Below are 15,176 nucleotides of genomic sequence, written 5' to 3'. Positions count from 1 at the left end.
GCCCTGATCGACTCCCCCTTAGCGGGGTGGACAATCTCACTCCAATCTGGGGAGAATATGGGGGGAGCCAATTAAGCTAGCTGTCTGCTCGATGGTGTGATGGGAGGAAACTGGACAGCCTGGAGGAATCCCGTATAATGCTTACTCCTGCCATGTGCTCAGCCCCCCCATTCTATACATGCGTACCTTTGCTTACATGCTGCACTGCCCCCTCTTGCCCCTCCCCCTGCACAGCGGCATCAAATGTTTTATGCAGGAGTCCCAAAGCTCTTATGCAAACAATATCAACAGAATGGTGCCCAATCGCACACCATTGTTAGGACTGCGTTTTCGCCCTGCGATGGGCGTCCCGGATCGATTTTATTGCCCCGTCAGGGAACTTAGACGTGACAAAATTACATCTGAAATACTTTCCTGTAAATGTATCTGAGGGGGGCGGGGCTGAGTGCATGGACTGCAGCAGCGCTGCGAGTAACACTCTGACTATTACTCTGGAGGGGAGGAAATGGGAAGTTTTATGAATTACTGGAAAGTGTTTTCTGTAATAGCCTCTATTAGAGTAAGAAGGCTGCGGACCGGCGTGCCAGCCACGCATGTCTCCATTAAATAAAGTCCAGATCTCCTGGTGAATGGGAATATGCTCATTGCTGGATAACACGACGTCTGGGGATGAATGAGACAGGAAACAGTCTGCTTCTCCTACGTACCTGTCAGATACCTGGAAAGCACCAAGTACACGGAGTACCCCACCGACGGGGAGAACTGCAGAACGTAGCCAATCCTAGCACCGCCTCCAGTGTGACGCCAGGAAGCAGGCGGAGGACCCCACCAACTGGGAGAACCGCCAAACGTCGCCAATCCTAGCACCAGCCTCCAGTGCGATGCCAGGAAGTACGCCGCGAACCCCACCGGGGAGAACTGGAGGAGAGAACCACAGAAACTCGCCACTCCTAGCACCAGCCTTCAGTGTGATGCCAGGAAGCAGGCGCAGGACCCCACCGATGGGGAGAACCGGAGTAGAAGACCGCAGAACGTCACCAATCCTAGCACCAGCCTCCAGTGTGACACCAGGAAGCAGGTGCAGGACCCCACCGATGGGAAGGAACACAGAACGACATCAATCCTAGCACCAGCCTTCAGTGCGACACCAGGAAGTACGCCGCAAACCCCACCAGGGAGAACCGGAGGATAGAACCACAGAAACTCACCACCAGCCTCCAGTGTGACGCCAGGAAGCCCCCGCGGACCCCACCGGGGAGAACCAGAGGAGAGAACCTCAGAACATCGGCAATCCTAGCACCAGCCTTCAGTGCGATGCCAGGAAATGCGCCGCAAACCCCACCGGGGAGAACCGGAGGAGAGAACCACAGAAACTCGCCACTCCTAGCACCAGCCTCCAGTGTGACGCCACGAAGCAGGTGCAGGATCCCACCGATGGGAAGGACCGCAGAACGTCGCCAATCCTAGCACCAGCCTTCAGTGTGACGCCAGGAAGCCCTGCGCACCCCACCGGGGAGAACTGGAGGAGAAGACCGCAGAACGTCACCAATCCTAGCACCAGCCTCCAGTGTGACGCCAGGAAGCAGGCGCAGGACGAAGCACTAAAAAGGGTGCATGCAGAAAGTGGACTAATTGGGCGCCGCCATGGGCACCAATGCAAAATATTGGGATTTGAACGCCGAAGCGAACATTTGAGTGCACAGTAAATATATATCAGGCACCGCGGTCTATGGTGATTCCCGAGAATTTGCAGGGTTTTTTTTTTTCCATGGATGGGATGCAATGCGATCACTGCATTGCACCACGGCTAATGGAAATGGGCCCTTAGGTAGCTAGTGTGCGGGGGGTTTAGACGTTAGCTAGGCAGTTTGTGCAGGGACGGGGTTAAGAGTTAGGTAGGTAGTTTGAGTGGGGGAGGGTTGAAGGTTTAGGCAACATGTGCGGGGGTGTGGTTAGGTTTAGGCATTAGACAGGTAGTGTGTGCGGGAAGGGGGGGGGGGGGGCGGTTAGATTTAGGCATTGGTGGGAATGTTCTGTGTGAAGGTTGGGTTAGGTTTGGCCATAGTAAAACATTGGTATCTAATACCGATCTTTTACTATTAGTAATACTGGGCACCCAAATTTTAAGGACCCTATTTTGGATTGACATAGTGGAGGACCCCACCGGAGAGAACCGGAGGAGAAAAACGTTGCCAATCCCACCATCAGCTGTCAGCTAGCCAATCACCAAACGGGAGTAGCCTGACCGGGCCAATCATTAATCACTCATAAGATTTTGTCCGTCAGGACCTGACCTAGTGTACTGAAAATGAAGCAATGTATTGCTCCGTGGGTTGCCCAAGTCGGCAGTGCAAAAAAAAAAGTCTAAGTGCAAGTGGGAGGTCCTTGCTTATCCCCCCCCACACACAGCAGTAACCAATTTATTAAAGATAAAAACTGTGTGAAGTGTAGCTATTCCCTCTGCAGGAGAGAGGTCAGTTGTGTATTGAGGGATGGTCCCACTCATCCTCAACTAAAACACAGACCAGCAAATACAAATGGGTCCACTAAAGTTCAATAACGCATAGGTCACAATAGTTTGCCTACTGCTATGCACCTCATCATTGCAGCTGGACCAATAACATAACCTTCATTAACCATTTCAACCGCCCTCACATCCGGGCGGCTGCTCACATGGGCTCCCGTGCTTCCGCACACGACCGTGGGCGCGCCCCCGTGTCCCCGTGGTGTCCCCCGATAGCCCTGGGATCAGTGAAAGGGAACATGGTTCCCGATCACCGACCCCTTTACCCCCCCCCCCCCCCCCCCCCCCGAAAAACCAAGCGTTCACACGTGAGGCTTCAGCTCTTCTGCCCGGAAAAATTTCCGCATCCCCCTTGTACTTCCGCTTAGCGAGAAGTACAAGTAGGGAAAACAAAAACGAAGGTGGCCATCTTGTGGCCAAATAGTAAAACTACATCTACATATTTTTTACATTACAATCTACACATTTAACAACATTAAAATTAACTGTTTATGTCCCACACCAAAATATTACTTTTAATGGTAAAAAAAATGTTACAATAATAAAAAAAAGACATAAATAGTTACCTAAGGGTCTGAACTTTTTAAATATGCATTTGAAGGGGGTATACTACAAACATTTTTTTAAATTATAAGCTTGTAAATAGTGATGGACGCAAAATGTAAACAATGCACCTTTATTTCCAAATAAAATATTGGTGCCATACATTGTGATGGGGACAAAATTTAAATGGTATAATAACCGAGACAAACGGGCAAATAAAATACATAGGTTTTAATTATGGTAGCAAGGATTATTTTAAAGCTATAATGGCAGAAAACTGAGAAATAATGATTTTTTTCCATTTTTTTCTTATTAATCCTGTTAAAATGCATTTATAAATAAATAATTCTTAGCAAAATGTACCACCTAAAGAAAGCCTAATTAGTGGCGGAGAAAGCAAGATATAGATCAATAAATTGTGATAAGTAGTGATAAAGTTATTAGCGAATCAATGGGAGGTGAAAATTGCTCTGATGCGTAAGGTGAAAAATCCCAGCGGGCTGAAATGGTTATTCACTCCCTGATCAGAAGGTAATCGGGGAAAGCCAATAACCTCCGGCATTCCCCTACTCGATTTCATCGGACACAACCAGAAATCAGATAAACAATTAATAAAAAAGCTGCCTACCACCACCCTCGATACAATATGACAGTATGAATCCGTTAGTCCCCTGATGCTCCCCCATTCTCCATCCGTTCAATAACATGACAGCAGGGAGAGGTGGCAGCGCTTCCCAAAGCAGTCTGCGTCTGAATGACTACCAGCATAGGCTCAATAACATGACAGCAGGGAGAGGTGGCAGCGCTTCCCAAAGCAGGCTGTGTCTGAATGACTACCAGCATAGGTGCAATAAAATGATAGGAGGGAGAGGTGGCAGCTCTTCCCAAAGCAGACTGCATCTGAATGGCTACCAGCATAGGTGCAATAACATGACAGCAGGGAGAGGTGGCAGCGCTTCCCAAAGCAGGCAGCGTCTGAATGGCTACCAGCATAGGTGCAATAACATGACAGCAGGGAGAGGTGGCAGCGCTTCCCAAAGCAGGCAGCGTCTGAATGACTACCAGCATAGGTGCAATAACATGACAGCAGGGAGAGGTGGCAGCGCTTCCCAAAGCAGGCAGCGTCTGAATGACTACCAGCATAGGTGCAATAACATGACAGCAGGGAGAGGTGACAGCGCTTCCCAAAGCAGGCTGTGTCTGAATGACTACCAGCATAGGTGCAATAAAATGATAGCAGGGAGAGGTGGCAGCGCTTCCCAAAGCAAGCAGCGTCTGAATGACTACCAACATAGGTGCAATAACATGACAGCAGGCAGAGGTGGCAGCGCTTCCCAAAGCAGGCTGCGTCTGAATGACTACCAGCATAGGTGCAATAAAATGACAGCTGGGAGAGGTGGCAGCGCTTCCCAAAGCAGGCTGCGTCTGAATGACTACCAGCATAGGTGCAATAACATGACAGCAGGCAGAGGTGGCAGCGCTTCCCAAAGCAGGCTGCGTCTGAATGACTACCAGCATAGGTGCAATAAAATGACAGCTGGGAGAGGTGGCAGCGCTTCCCAAAGCAGGCTGCGTCTGAATGACTACCAGCATAGGTGCAATAACATGACAGCAGGGAGAGGTGGCAGCTCCTCCCGAAGCAGGCTGCGTCTGAATGACTACCAGCATAGGTTCAATAACATGACAGCAGGGAGAGGTGGCAGCTCTTCCCAAAGCAGGCTGCGTCTGAATGACTACCTGCATAGGTGCAATAGCATGACAGCAGGGAGAGATGGCAGCTCCTCCCAAAGCAGGCTGCGTCTGAATGACTACCAGCATAGGTTCAATAACATGACAGCAGGGAGAGGTGGCAGCTCTTCCCAAAGCAGGCTGCATCTGAATGACTACCAGCATCCTATATAATAATGTTCAAGTGTCTTTGCGTCCCTGCACTTCCTGTGTGTGTGTGTGTGTGTGTGTGTCCCGTGTTTTGCGCTACTGCGCATGTGCAGGGAGGGACAGAGACACTGAGGAGAGCTGAAGAAGGATGGGGCCAGAAGGGGCGAGTGTGTGCGCACGCGGCGGGTGTGCGCCCATGACGTGCGCACGAGTTGTGACAGACCTAGCCCGTTTTTAAATGGGCTAAGGTCACTAGTAGGTGTAATAAAATGACATCACCAATCAATAAACAGATATAAATTATAGTAATGCTTCTGGAGGTCAAACTAATATGGAGGGTATTAAAGAAATCAAATCTGTTTTAAGGAATAGCAAGAAAAGAGGACCTATCCCATCAAGTTTACAATATAGGAGGTGAGGGAAAGCATGATACGGTAGGAGGAGAAGAGTACCTGTCCCGTCAAGCTTACAATCTATGAGGTTAGGGTACACAGGATACAGAAGAGAAGAGGTCCTGTCCCATCAGGCTTACAATCTGAGATAACACAGGATACAGTGGGAGAGAAGAGGACCTGTCACATCAGGCTTACAATCTGAGATGTGAGGTAACACAGGATACAGTGGGAGAGAAGAGGACCTGTTACATCAGGCTTACAATCTGAGATGTGAGGTAACACAGGATACAGTAGGAGGGAAGAGGACCTGTCACATCAGGCTTACAATCTGAGATGTGAGGTAACACAGGATACAGTAGGAGGTACAGAGGATCTCTTCCATCTGCCATCAGCAATGAGTCTATTTGTTTGGCTGAGGATGTCATACTGTACATTACAATAAGATGACATATAGAGAACACATACTTTGTGCTGACATTGTGAAAGCCCGTACCACACAACAAGTGTTATATAACATTATTAGCATACCTTCCAGCTGTCTAACAAATGAAGGGACGTTCTGAAAACAAACATGTATAGGCAAGAAACATGCCTCCGACTAGACAACCAATGTCCCCATAAAACATCCAATCATTTCCCTACCACACCTCCAACCACTTCCCACCACAACTCCAGTTATGTCCCCACCACCCCACCATACATCCAGCCATATCCCTACCACACCTGTAACCACTTCCCAACCACACCACCAACCACCTCCCACTACACCTCCAGCTATGTCCCCACCATACATCCAGCCATATCCCTCCCACACCTCCAACCACTTCCCAACCACACCACCAACCACCTCCCACTACACCTCCAGCTATGTCCCCACCATACATCCAGCCATATCCCTCCCACACCTCCAACCACTTCCCAACCACACCACCAACCACCTCCCACTACACCTCCAGCTATGTCCCCACCATACATCCAGCCATATCCCTACCACACCTCCAACCACCTCCCACTACACCTCCAGCTATGTGCCCACCATGAATCCAGCCATATCCCTACTACACCTCCAGCTACATCCCCACCATACATCCAGCCATGTCAGTGACATGACTATGTACTCTGTAATGTGCTGCAGGAGATGTCAGTGCTATATAAATACATAATAATAATATGGTAGGATATTAGACTATGACTATGGTAGGATTAGATTGTGAGCTCCTCTAAGAACAGTCAGTGACATGACTATGTACTCTGTAAAGTGCTGCAGAAGATGTCAGTGCTATATAAATACATAATAATAATATGGTAGGACATTAGACTATGACTATGGTAGGATTAGATTGTGAACTCCTCTGAGAACAGTCAGTGACATGACAATGCACTGTGTAAAGTGCTGCAGAAGATGTCAATGCTATATAAATATATAATAATAACATGGGAGGATATTAGACTATGACTATGGTAGGATTCGATTCTGAGCTCCTCTGAGGACTGTCAGTGACATGACTATGTACTCTGTAAAGTGCTGCAGAAGATGTCAGTGCTATATAAATACATAATAATATGGTAGGACATTAGACTATGACTGTGGCAGGATTAGATGTGAGCTCCTCTGAGGACAGTCAGTGACATGACTATGTACTCTGTAATGTGCTGCAGAAGATCTCAGTGCTATATAAATACATAATAATAATATGGTAGGACATTAGACTATGACTGTGGCAGGATTAGATGTAAGCTCCTCTGAGGGCAGTCAGTGACATGACTATGTACTCTGTAATGTGCTGCAGAAGATGTCAGTGCTATATAAATACATAATAATAATAATATGGTAGGACATTAGACTATGACTATGATAGAATTAGATTGTGAGCTCCTCTGAGGACAGTCAGTGACATGACAATGTACTATGTAAAGTGCTGCAGGAGATGTCAGTGATATATAAATACATAATAATAATATGGTAGGACATTGGACTATGACTAGATTAGATGTGAGCTTGTGAGGAAACGCGGAAAAGCCGCAGCAAGTGCTCAGAGTGAGGCGGATGTTTCCGCGTCCAACATGGCGGTACAACGCGAAGAAACCGCTGCATTCCGCATGGGCAGAGCGGTGGAGTCCGCGTTGGATGCGGCGGATTGCACGCATAGCAATACTACTGACATTGTGGTTGGACGCGGGGAAGCCGCCGCTTGCTTGGAGAGCAGTGCTGCGGCCCCCGCGCCCCGAACAGTGGATACATTGCAAAACATGTCTGGTGTGGCTGGGACTGCTAGTCCACACAGGTTCAGAAGGACGCGCGCGCACGCTGAGAGGCAGAGCTTATATGACAGCCAGAGAAGAGTCAGCTGACCAAGCTGGTCAGCTGACATTTTCAACACCTTTCATTGGTCCAGCACTTAGGGGTGGCGCTGGAGAGCGCTATAGTATATATACTGGGTGCTGGTCATTTCTCTGGTGTCTGGCGTTGCGATCACTACGTGGTAGCACTCAGACCTTGTCTGTATCTGTGTTCTAGCATAGTTTCCAAAGGTGTTGATGATCAAGGAACTCACACCTTAGCATTAGGAATATTGAATTGTATGATTTGTTATGACCTTCTGCCTGCCTGACTATTCCTCTGAACTCTGATTCTGTACCTTGCTATTTCTGATATCCTGTTGCCAAACTCTTCTCGTTCCTGGACTCTGTATTTGCCTCCTGATTCTGTACCCCGCTATTCTGATACTCCGTTGTCTAACCCTGCCTGTTCATTGGATTCCGTATCTGTCTCCTGAATCTGTACTTTATCTGTCTGTGTGTTAATGACCTGGCTTGCCCGACCTCGAGAACTGGCCTTACTGTTAGAGGCAGTTCCCAGACCTGTTAGTGACACCCTCTCACTGGTGTCACTCACACTCTGTCCTTCCTACTCTCAGCCTAGCTCCTCCCCCGGGAGAGTCTAGGCCAACGGAAGGAACATTCTTCTGTGCTGTACTCAAAGTATTGCTGTTACACTTACACTCACTTGTTATCTCAGGTGTCCAGAGGCTAGTAGATATATCTGATTATCGGTGATACTGCAGATCATCAATAATCGGGTATATTCTGTATTCTCGGTGATACTGCAGTTCACCGGTAATCAGACCCTCCCTGTGTTACACCGATCGTTACAGAGCTCCTCTGAGGACAGTCAGTGACATGACTATGTACTCTGTAAAGTGCTGCAGAAGATGTCAGTGCTATATAAATACATAATATTAATATGGTAGGACATTATATTATGACTGTGGTAGGATTAGAGTGTGAGCGCCTCTGAGGACAGTCAGTGACATGACTATGTACTCTGTAAAGTGCTGCAGAAGATGCCTGCGTTGTATAAATACATAATAATAATATGTAAGGCAATAATGTAGAAGTTGGACATAACATTTGCCACAATGTAACTACTTCTCTTGTATGTAATTACATTTAATTATAAAGACACATACATAGAAAGAGGGGTGCGATTTGATTGCAATACAGGACAGCTATGAATTAAAGGGAAGGTTCAGGGAACTCTTGAAAAAAATAAAAATCCCTATCCACTTACCTGGGGCTTCCTCCAGCCCGTGGCAGGCAGGAGGTGCCCTCGCCGCCGCTCCAGAGGCTTCCGGTCGTCTACGGTGGCCGACCCGACCTGGCCAGGCCGGCTGCCAGGTCGGGCTCTTCTGCGCTCCATGGCCGGGCTCTTCTGCGTCCCACGCCGGCGCGCTGACGTCATCGGACGTCCTCCGGGCTGTACTGCGCAGGCGCAGTAGTTCTGCGCCTGCGCAGTACAGCCCGGAGGACGTCCGATGACGTCAGCGCGCCCGCGTGGGACGCAGAAGAGCCCGGCCATGGAGCGCAGAAGAGCCCGACCTGGCAGCCGGCCTGGCCAGGTCGGGTCGGCCACCGAAGACGACCGGAAGCCTCTGGAGCGGCGGCGAGGGCACCTCCTGCCTGCCACGGGCTGGAGGAAGCCCCAGGTAAGTGGATAGGGATTTTTATTTTTTTCAAGAGTTCCCTGAACCTTCCCTTTAAGGCCCATTTTCAGATGACTGTTTTTTTTTTGACTGATGTGCGATTGTTTTCGCGATCTTGTAATGTTGGTAAAGGCGCAGGATTATGCAAACGACATTTGGCGGCATGCGACAACAACCGTCACGCCAGATCTTTAAGATCCCTGACAACTCCCGGCCAGTAGTGTACTGTAATCGCTCGAGCTCTCGTTCGCACCTGTTGTGAGCCGTTACGAGACACTGCATATACCCGCATTCGGGAAGCTCTCTTCCTCGTGGGGCATTGCTAGGATCCATCTTCCCACCTCGTGAGGGGAGTTTTCAGCTTTACATTACTGTCAACACATAAGTGATGGAGTCACTGACCACAGCCTGGATGGCGCCCGCGCTCGGATGCTTTCTACTGCTGGCACTTTATTTGACCTGAAGAAGCGACGTAGGTTATGAAACGCGTTGTCTTGAGTGCTTAATAAATGGTAAAACTTTTTAACCAAAGAACCTGTGAGTCTTCTTGCCAGGTAAGATCTGGAGCTCTTCCCGAACTATATATATATATTTATCTGTGATAAATCCTATTTTTGTGGGTGCCTCCTGCATGTAATTGTAGTCACAGCGTGGATAGAATGTTAGGACCACAGGGGTCAGGGAGCTCCGCAGCCACAAGACCCCCCCCCCCCCACTTAATAATTGCCACCCAGATGATTTTTTATAGGTTGTAGATTGTGAGCCCTTCTAAAGGACAGTTAAAAAATGACAACACAATATACTCTGTACAGTGCTGCGGACGATGTTGGCGTTATTTAACCGCTTCCAGAGCAGTGTGGTTGAAATCTAGTCCTGCTTGTGGCTGCGAGGCTCTGACAGGACGTAGATTTCAACAATCGTTGCCGCGCAGCCCCTCCACTCCCGTCGCTCTGTCACCGCCTAGTGTTGAGCCAAAATTTTCGAAATTTCGCGTTACTATAATTACGCATGCGAAATTTGCTATTACGATGCAAAATTATGGTAGCGTAATTGCCATTAAAATCGTAATTGAAAATACCGTAAGCGTAATTTTCAACGCGTAATTTCGCGTTTCGTTCATAACGTAATTTTGCGTTAAACCATAACGTAATTTTGCGTTAAACCATAACGTAATTTCGCGAATTTCGTAATTACTTGTTAGCAGGGTTGCTCGCGAATTTTCGCCAAAGGCATTTTTGTCTGCATGGCGAATTTTGATGCGAAATATCAGTACATGGCGAATTTTATATGCGAAATAGCATTCCGTAACGCGAAAACAACGCGAAAATTAACGCTTACAGTAATATGAACTATCGCGAAATTACGTTATGTAACTACGCTTACAAACGGTTGCATGCAAGGCAAACGTAATTTCGCGATACCCACTGTAATGCGAAAATTACGCTTACGCGGAATTTCGCGAAATCCTTCTTCATTACGATTATGTACTTACGGCCATAATCGTAATTACACTAATTACGCGAAATTTCGCGAAATCGTAATTAAGTCATTACGCTCATCTCTAGACCCCGCCACAACCAGGCATGGGCTTAAATTCAGCTAAGGGTGATCAGGATAGTTCTATCTGGATTTTACCCAGTAATGCTGTGCGGGGGGGCAGGGGGCTCAATTTTACCCCTCTGACGTCTTCTTAGGTATGTCCCTCGGCGCCTCCCACGATGCGTTCCACGCGGCGGTCACATGACTACAAACACTTCCTCCTTCCGGGTGGAAGGAAGAATTGTTTGTAATCACCTTACGCGCGTGGAATGCATCGTGGGAGGTACCGAGGGACATACCTAAGAAAACGTCAGACGGGTAAGACTGCACTCCGAACTGAATGTCAGAATGGGAAAGAAAGGTGATTTAAGCAATTTTGAGCGTGGCATGGTTGTTGGTGCCAGATGGCCCGGTCTGAGTATGTCACAATCAGCTCAGTTACTGGAATTTTCACGCACAACCATTTCTAGGGTTTACAAAGAATGGTGTGAAAAGGGAAAAACATCCAGTACGCGGCAGTCCTGTTGATGCTAGAGGTCAGAGGAGAATGGGCCGACTGATTCAAGCTGATAGAAGAGCAAAGTTGACTGAAATAACCTCTCGTTACAACCGAGGTATGCAGCAAAGCATTTGTGAAGCCACAACACGCACAACCTTGAGGCGGATGGGCTACAACAGTAGAAGACCCCACCGGGCACCACTCATCTCCACTACAAATAGGAAAAAGAGGCTACAATTTGCCCGACCTCACCAAAATTGGACAGTTGAAGACTGGAAAAATGTTGCCTGGTCTGATGACTTGCGATAGAGTCAGAATTTGGCATAAACAGAATTAGAACAGGGATCGATCATGCCTTGTTACCACTGTGCAGTCTGGTGGTGGTGTAATGATGTTTTCTTGGCACACTTTAGGCCCCTTAGTGCCAATTGGGCATCATTTAAATGCCACGGGCTACCTGAGCATGGTTTCTGACCATGTCCATCCCTTCATGACCACCATGTACCCATCCTCTGATGGCTACTTCCAGCAGGATAATGCACCATGTCACAAAGCTCCAATCATTTCAAATTGGTTTCTTGAACATGACAATGAGTTCACTGCACTAAAATGGCCTCCACAGTCACCAGATCTCAACCCAATAGAGCATCTTTGGGATGTGATGGAACGGGAGCTTCGTGCCCTGGATGTGCATCCCACAAATCTCCATCAACTGCAAGATGCTATCCTATCAATATGGCCCAACATTTCTAAAGAATGCTTTCAGCACCTTGTTGAATCAATGCCATGCAGAATTAAGGCAGTTCTCAAGGCGAAAGGGGGTCAAACACCGTATTAGTATGGTGTTCCTAATAATCCTTTAGGTGAGTGTATGTACTCTATGTATATGGACTACACTGAACCCTTCCCAGGACACAGCAGAGGATGGTGGCTGATTGCTGACACCTGGTGGGGAGAGATGGAACTGCAGGCGTGTAAGGCACAGCCAGAGTGCAAGCACAGTCTGAGTCACGTATTATTATTGATTTCTATAGCGCCAGCATACTCTGTGGCACTGTACAATAGTGTATAGAAAGGTTTAACAATACAAAATGAAACAATAGAGCAGTTAACAGTTAAATGCACCCTGAGCAGTTCAAAAAAATTAAACTGGTACTTACCTGGGGCTTTCTCCAGCTCCAGGGATGCTCCATCACGCCGGCCGCTACGCGTAATCGCACTGGCCGAGGTGACAGTCCTGCACTGTTTTCTAACTCTTAACCGCGCATACGCAGGACTGTCACGCCGGCCAGGGCAATGACGCATAGCGGCCGCCGTGATGACACGGAGCGTCCCCGATCAGGAAGTGTATAGCCGACCTTCAGCCTGAAAGTTGCTGGTCACGGAGCCTCCAGCGGGACCGGGAGAGGAGACAGGAGGATGCTGGGGGATCTTGCGGCCTACGGTGGGCTGGAGGAAGCCCCAGCTAAGTACCAGTTTCATTTTATTGGGCTGCTCAAGGTCCCTTTAAGTCAGGGGCCCCAACCGTCCCGTTTTCGCCGGGACCGTCACGGGTTGAGGGAGGGGTCCCGCTGTCCCGGGATAGCCCCCCTTGTGTCCCGGCAGGCAGCAGAGGAGGCAGCGGAGGAAAAAAGAAGGATCGAGGCGTCAGCCACGGCTGTGGTGTGCGGGATGCGGGCCAAGCTTGTCCCCCCTACCTCCGAATGTGCCCCCCAGTGTCCCCCTGTATGGCGAGATACGAGCGCAGCAGAGCGGCAGTCTTACCATCCTCCTCGCGTACTGGCATCTCGTCTTCCAACTACTTCCTGTGACGTCACAGGAAGCGGAGAAGACGAGATGCCCATATGCGAAGAGGAATGGTAAGACTGCCGCTCTGCTGCGCTCGTATCTCGCCATACAGGGGGACACTGGGGGGCACATTCGGAGGGAGGGGGGACAAGCTTGGCCCGCATTCCTATATATATATATATATATATATATATGTATATATATTTTTTTTGACTAGGGGTGTGTCAGGGGGTGTGGTTGGGGGCGTGGTCGGGAGGGCGTGGCTTAAGTGTCCCGGTTTCTCATCTCAAAAAGTTGGGAGGTATGTACTGAGTGGTGGATTACTGGTGATGCAATGGGCAATGAACTACAGATTTTTATACAGGGGTGGGAGGGGCACACACATTACACAGCATTACACAGGGGTGGGAGGGGCACACACATTACACAGCATTACACAGGGGTGGGAGGGGCACACACATTACACAGCATTACACAGGGGTGGGAGGGGCACACACATTACACAGCATTACACAGGGGTGGGAGGGGCACACACATTACACAGCATTACACAGGGGTGGGAGGTATGTACACAGCATTACACAGGGGTGGGAGGGGTACACACATTACACAGCATTACACAGGGGTGGGAGGTATGTACACACATTACACAGCATTACACAGGGGTGGGAGGGGCACACACATTACACAGCATTACACAGGGGTGGAAGGTGTGTACACACATTACACAGCCTTACACAGGGGTGGGAGGGGCACACACATTACACAGCATTACACAGGGGTGGGAGGGGCACACACATTACACAGCATTACACAGGGGTGGGAGGGGCTCACACATTACACAGCATTACACAGGGGTGGGAGGGGCACACACATTACACAGCATTACACAGGGGTGGGAGGGGCACACACATTACACAGCATTACACAGGGGTGTGAGGGGCACACACATTACACAGCATTACACAGGGGTGGGAGGGGCACCCACATTACACAGCATTACACAGGGGTGGGAGGGGCACACACATTACACAGCATTACACAGGGGTGGGAGGGGCACACACATTACACAGCATTACACAGGGGTGGGAGGTATGTACACACATTACACAGCATTACACAGGGGTGGGAGGGGCACACACATTACACAGCATTACACAGGGGTGGGAGGGGCACACACATTACACAGCATTACACAGGGGTGGGAGGGGCACACACATTACACAGCATTACACAGGGGTGGGAGGTATGCACACACATTACACAGCATTACACAGGGGTGGGAGGGGCACACACATTACACAGCATTACACAGGGGTGTGAGGGGCACACACATTACACAGCATTACACAGGGGTGGGAGGGGCACACACATTACACAGCATTACACAGGGGTGGGAGGGGCACACACATTACACAGCATTACACAGGGGTAGGAGGGGCACACACATTACACAGCATTACACAGGGGTGGGAGGTATGTACACACATTACACAGCATTACACAGGGGTGGGAGGGGCACACACATTACACAGCATTACACAGGGGTGGGAGGGGCACACACATTACACAGCATTACACAGGGGTGTGAGGGGCACACACATTACACAGCATTACACAGGGGTGGGAGGGGCACACACATTACACAGCATTACACAGGGGTGGGAGGGGCACACACATTACACAGCATTACACAGGGGTGGGAGGGGCACACACATTACACAGCATTACACAGGGGTGGGAGGTATGTACACACGGAGCTGGGAAAAAAGGGCGCATGCCGCTAGTGGACAAAAAGGGCGCCGCCATTCACTCCCATAATAAATAGCGTTTAATGGGCGCCGAGTAGGAAAAAAGGGCGCCGGAGCTAAATAAAGTTTATAAACGGCGCCAGGAGCTAAATAAAGATTACAAACGGCGCCCGGCGATGTTTAATGATTTCTAACTGAACTTGTGGTGATTTACGTTTATAAAATGCACCCGTGCCGAATAACGTTTATGAAAATACTAAACATATTTATCTTATT

This window comes from Hyperolius riggenbachi, chromosome 12, assembly GCF_040937935.1.
Source record: "Hyperolius riggenbachi isolate aHypRig1 chromosome 12, aHypRig1.pri, whole genome shotgun sequence".
Classification (NCBI taxonomy): Eukaryota; Metazoa; Chordata; class Amphibia; order Anura; family Hyperoliidae; genus Hyperolius; species Hyperolius riggenbachi.
The sequence above is the reverse complement of the archived record's forward strand: the minus strand, read 5'-3'. Positions refer to the sequence as shown.